The sequence below is a fragment of the Epinephelus fuscoguttatus genome, linkage group LG15 (assembly GCF_011397635.1).
Source record: "Epinephelus fuscoguttatus linkage group LG15, E.fuscoguttatus.final_Chr_v1".
Taxonomy (NCBI): domain Eukaryota; kingdom Metazoa; phylum Chordata; class Actinopteri; order Perciformes; family Serranidae; genus Epinephelus; species Epinephelus fuscoguttatus.
The window spans coordinates 41,793,110-41,799,109 of NC_064766.1; the positions used below are offsets into that span (position 1 = coordinate 41,793,110).

General features: G+C 42.8%; 1 pseudogene; it reads left to right on the top strand.

Annotated features, from left to right (window-relative positions):
• The first annotated feature begins 3,259 nt into the window (after window positions 1–3,259).
• On the top strand, window positions 3,260–5,453 carry LOC125902870 (tripartite motif-containing protein 16-like; annotated as a pseudogene).
• The last annotated feature ends 547 nt before the right edge of the window (window positions 5,454–6,000 follow it).

Here is a 6,000-nt window from a genome sequence, read left to right on the forward strand (position 1 = left end):
CCACTCGGTCTTTCACCACAGTAAATTTCGTTCTTGTCGTGTTTCCCCCTGACACTGCCGGGCGCCATTAAACCATAACGGTGACTGGCCGCATATTATGCCGACATTAAAGGACGGCTTTTTTTGTTGGTGTCTGATGCTGCGAGTCACTGCCCAGGGGCCAAACTTTGACGACTTGGGATAAGACAGAATCATTAATATGAGCGATGAGCTGAGGAAGACCCCAGTTCAATCCCTGTGGCACACCACTATGATCTGAATAACTAAATGTCACCATGAACGTCTTCCAGGAGAGACCGTCTGAAAATGTGTTCAGTTCCCTCCTTCCAGCTGCAGACGCTTCACCTTTCGACATAGTTGGACAAAACATCATCGTACAAACCATTTTGTTTTGACCATATCCTTCAGTAACCTGCAAAGATTTGGTTACCACAACCTTCACAAACTAATGTTGCTCTGATGAAGAGTTAAAAGGTGTTGCTTCAGACTCACAGAGATCATCTTAATAAAACATGGTCGACTGCATCAAAGCCCTTTGTTCAGACATATGTGTGACCATGTCTGCAGTCTGCTGTGTCCACATTTGAAGGTGGCCTTTTGGAAGACCAGAAAAAAGACAGCTAAGAAAGTTCAAGCCCCGCGTGATTGTTGGATTTTATGTTTTGCAAGGTTGCAGAAATTGTCCGATGCAGCCTCCAAACATTGAAAATAGCAGCAGCGTCTTTTGGAGCAGGCTGAGGCCTTCACTTCCTGTCATTCAATGGTTCCTCTGCGGCCGTGCACTGTCACAGTCGAGTCGAGCTGTAGTACCTGTTGGTGTGGAGAAATCCTCATGGATCCCTGCTGTTAGTGATCGGGTTCATGATTCCTCTTCAGCTTCTTTTCCTCTGAGCTAAAAACTCCTCCAGGAGTCAATTTATAGTTTCTGCAACAGGCAGGAAGGAAAGAGCACAACTGATGTGACCTGATTCTGAACCAAACTTCACCTGCGGCCTAAAAACAAATCAGTCTGAGAGAGTGTGTCTCAGAGTGTGTGTTTACGAGTCATATGAAATCCTACAGATTTATAGTTTTAAACCTAAAGTTACTGTGGTTATGTTTAGGTAAAGAAACAAGGTGGGGATGTACCTTAACACAAAGTTCACACCTTCTGAACACCGGTCTCCTGAGGAAAGTCCTGTGTTTTGTGATCATTCATCATCGCAACCTGCCTCACCATACCGGACCGGACACACTGTTTTCAAAATACACTTCTGTTTTCACAGGAAATGTACAGTTTAAATACAGTCTCTTTCAAAATAAAAGCACTATGTTGGTACAACACTGCCAACTGATGTGTTTTCCTTCAACAACACAGATAGTTGAAAAAAGAACAGGGTTTGGCTTAAGAATCTTACGGGACGCGACCCATCCACCAGCCATCCTGCACACCCCACTCAGACTTTCACTGCTTTAACTCTCGTCCATGTCCCTCCGTGTTTACCCCTAATGCTGCCGGATGCCGTTAATCTAGCAGGCGTGTATCAACTGGCCGTGTATCTTGCCAACGTTAAATGACGCCTTTTTTCATTGGTTTCTGACACTGCAAGTCACTGCCCAAGCGCCAAAATCCGACAACTTCAGAGTGAGACTGGGCTCAGGTAGTGCGTCATATTTAGACGTGATGGGGGAAGAACTTGTTGGGTATCTATAGATGACCCGCTGATGACTGTGTGGTTTTGGTGCATTACTTTTCGTAGGAAAAATAACAAACAGTTTATGAGAGCAGCCTGGTAACGGTTCATTCATTAAACAGAGACGCAGCACTGAGCAGCTTCTTCAGACGTGTGCAGACGATACTTGTTGTGACATCAGTTACGCTTAAACCCTTCAGTCTTGAGTGCTGATATGGTAATTATGGTTATAGTTATTATTTAAATTATTATTCAGAGTTCCAAACTGAGAGTTTAGTTTATTTAATGAGACTGAATTAACTGAATTATTTTCCCTTTTATGGGAACAGTGCCCCAAGAGGTGATTTGATGTCAATTGAAACATATTATTTAACACAGTTAATAATTATGTGTAATAATTACTGATAAGTACTGATGGTCGTTTGAAGTTTGAGTTCACACATATCGAAGCAGCCATTAGGTCTATTTAAAGTCAGAAATCACAAGTAACAGACATGCTAATCAGGTGACACTTCTGTTTCCAAAACTATTTTTGTTTTATATTTTAAAGTATCTGAGTTGATATTTGCAGATGGGTCACAGCACAGCGATGTGTTGAATACAAAGTGACAGACTCTCTCCGCTCCACTAGATGGCAGCGTCTCTCTGAGCTCCGTCAGCTGAAGACGTTTGACCTCGTATCTGCTTCCATCATTAGTTTCTCTTTGAACATCTTTAGTCAGAAAGAATTATGTGAGATGAATTCACACATTTGCTGTCTGGACATTAACATGAAGTTTTTGTCGGGGCCGAATCATAAATATTAATTGTTTCTTTGTAGTTTTCTTGTATAAGTTTTATGACGAGTCAAAGATAAATCATTTTATCATCATTCTCACCAGATCTTTTTAATCCAGCCTGTAACGAGCAGTCATCTGTTTGAATATTTTAATATCTATTTTTACCCTTAATAAATAAATAAATTAATTAATTAATTGATTGATTGATTGATTGATTGATTGAAAATAATATATTTATGTATTCCTCTAATGTCTCCTTGAACAGTGTTGTAAAACTGTTTGTCTCTGTCAATGACCTGTAAAGCACTCTGGACTGTGCTATATAAATAAAGTTTATTCATTCTGTGCAGCTGCTGACGCTTCACTGATGTTGGTTCATGATTAAACAGATGGAAGACAAGATTAAACTTTACTGCTGTGAAATAAAAAGTGGGGCGAGTGAAATAAACAAAGGACCAGTAAGACACACAGAACGGTGTCATGCAGTATTATTCTGTAGTATTTACTTTGACTTCAGTAAGATTTATGCTTGTAGAGAAATATTGAGCCAAAACCTGAGCAGCCAACAAGGATTCAACAAACTGTTTCCTCGTTTCAAATGAAGCCTCAGTTCAAACCTGCTCCCCGTCTGAAAACACTCACTGGTCTTCCTGGAATCAGCCCTCCCTCCTCTTCCTGCTCTCACACACAGCCAGCTCCACTCTGTTCCCTCCCCTTCACATCTGCACTTTATAGATGGGTGGAACCAACATGGTGGTGACATGACAGAGCTGACAGGCTGCATTCACTGCATGATCACATGATGCTGAGATCAGAGCTCAGACTAGTTTCACTTCTCAGGAAGTGAGACTCACACAGTCGCTGCCACAAGCTGAAATGGCGCAGCAAGGAGCTCAGCTGGACCCCCTAAAGTTCTCTTGTCCCATCTGTCTGGATCTACTGAAGGATCCGGGGGCTCTTCCCTGTGGACACAGCTACTGCATCAACTGTATTCAAAGCTTCTGGGATGAAGAGGATGAGAAGAGAATCTACAGCTGCCCTCAGTGTAGGCAGAGCTTCACACCGAGGCCTGTCCTGAGGAAAAACACCATGTTAGCAGATTTGGTGGAGGAACTGAAGAAGACTGGACTCCAAGCTGCTCCTGCTGATCACTGCTATGCTGGAGCTGAAGATGTGGCCTGTGATGTCTGCACTGGGAGGAAACTGAAAGCCTTCAAGTCCTGTCTGCAGTGTGTGGCCTCTTACTGTGAGAAACACCTCCAGCCTCATCGTGACTCGGCTCCATTACAGAAACACAAGCTGGTGGAGCCCTCCAAGAAGCTGCAGGAGAACATCTGCTCGTCATGATGAGGTGATGAAGATGTTCTGCCGCACTGATCAGCAGTGTATCTGTTATCTCTGCTCTGTGGAGGAACATAAAGGCCACGACACAGTGTCAGCTGCAGCAGAAAGGACTGAGAGGCAGAGAGAGCTGGAGGGGAGTCGACAAAACATCCAGCAGAGAATCCAGGACACAGAGAAAGATGTGAAGCTGCTCCAACAGGAGGTGGAGGCTATCAGTCGCTCTGCTGATAAAGCAGTGGAGCACAGTGAGAAGATCTTCACTGAGCTGATCCGTCTCATGGAGAAAAGACGCTCTGATGTGAAGCAGCAGCTCAGATGGCAGCAGGAAACTGAAGTGAGTCGAGTCAAAGAGCTTCAGGAGAAGCTGGAGCAGGAGATCACTGAGCTGAAGAGGAAAGACGCTGAGCTGAAGCAGCTCTCACACACAGAGGATCACAACCAGTTTCTACACAACTACCCCTCACTGTCAGCACTCAGTGAAGCCACACACTCATCCAGCATCAACATCCGTCCTCGCCGCTACTTTGAGGACGTGACAGCGGCTGTGTTAGGAGTCAGAGATAAACTACAGGACGCTCTGAGGGACACACGGACAAACGTCTCATCGACAGTGACTGAAGTGGATGTTTTACTGCCACAACCAGAGCCCAAGACCAGAGCTGAGTTCTTCAGATATTCACGTCACATCACACTGGATCCAAACACAGCACACACAGAGCTGTTATTATCTGAGAGGAACAGGAAAGTGACAGTAATGAGACACCAACAGTCTTATTCTAAACACCCAGACAGATTCACTGGATGTTATCAGGTCCTGAGTAGAGAGAGTCTGACTGGACGTTGTTACTGGGAGGTGGAGTGGAGAGGAGGAGGAGTTTATGTAGCAGTCACATACAAGACTATCAGCAGAGCAGGGTGGGGGGATGAATGTTTATTTGGATTCAATGATAAATCTTGGATGTTATATTGTGACAATAACAGTTATAACTTTTGGCACGACAGTGTCCAAACTCGTGTCTCAGGTCCTCGGTCCTCCAGAGTAGGAGTGTACCTGGATCACAGTGCAGGTATTCTGTCCTTCTACAGCGTCTCTGAAACCATGACTCTCCTCCACAGAGTCCAGACCACATTCACTCAGCCTCTCTATGCTGGACTTTGTCTTTATTCTTCTGATTCCACAGCTGAGTTGTGTCAAGTCAAATAGTCTGAAGTCATTTAAGGGTTAAACTCTGTGTTTGGTCTCCATGTTTGTTGCTGACAGCTGATTGTTGTGGCGTTTCTTCACTGCACACAGATCAGCTGTCAGTCAAACATTGTGGGCGGGACTTTGACATCTTCTCCTGAGTTGTTGTGTAAATGTTTGAGTGTGTGTAGGTGGCGCTCCTTCCTGTGTGTGTTCAGCCATGGAGGCTCTCACTGCTCATGATGATGTTTGTTGAGCTGCAGTGACATTTCTCTGCATGAGAATAATGTGGACTTCTCTGGGCTCTAAATGTCTGATCAATCTTTGTACTGATGTGTTTGTATGTTGTTGTGTGTGAAGAGAGAAAGCAGCAGAGCTCCTTTATCCTCCACACTTTGTTCTCTGTGCAAAGAAATGTGTGCTCACATTGATTTGTTTGTGTTTCTACTTTTACTTCAATAAAGTTTTGCTTGTGATCAACTGTTACAACCAGTTCTTGTCTCTGTGGTAAAACCTGCTCATGTAAATATTCTCATAAATAACTTCAGTTGTGACTCAGCGTGCAGAGCCAGAAGAAAACTACAAACATAAGACCCATAAAACATTTGAAATAAACAAATAAATAAACTCCTCATTCCAACCTGAGCTGAGCTCATTAATACTCCACAATAAATAAATAAATAAATAAATATAAATATAACAGGAGCTGCTGGTGACTTAATTAAATCTTTAATCAATTTCTGATTTTTCCTGTCTGTGTCTGTCTGTCTATGTCTCTGTCTGTCTTTTTTTTTTTTTGACATTTTAAATTTTAAATTTATTGAGGATTTGCACATCACAACAATGCCACAATGAAGTCGGTGAACAATTAATCTTAGTTTTGTAGGTTTTCAAGAGAAAAAAACAAAACAAAAACAACAAACCTTCTCAACCCACCCCACCCAAAAACTTACATATAGAGAAGCAAAAAAAAAAAAAAAAAAAGGAAAAGAAATAAGATACGTATCAACAATTTCAATTT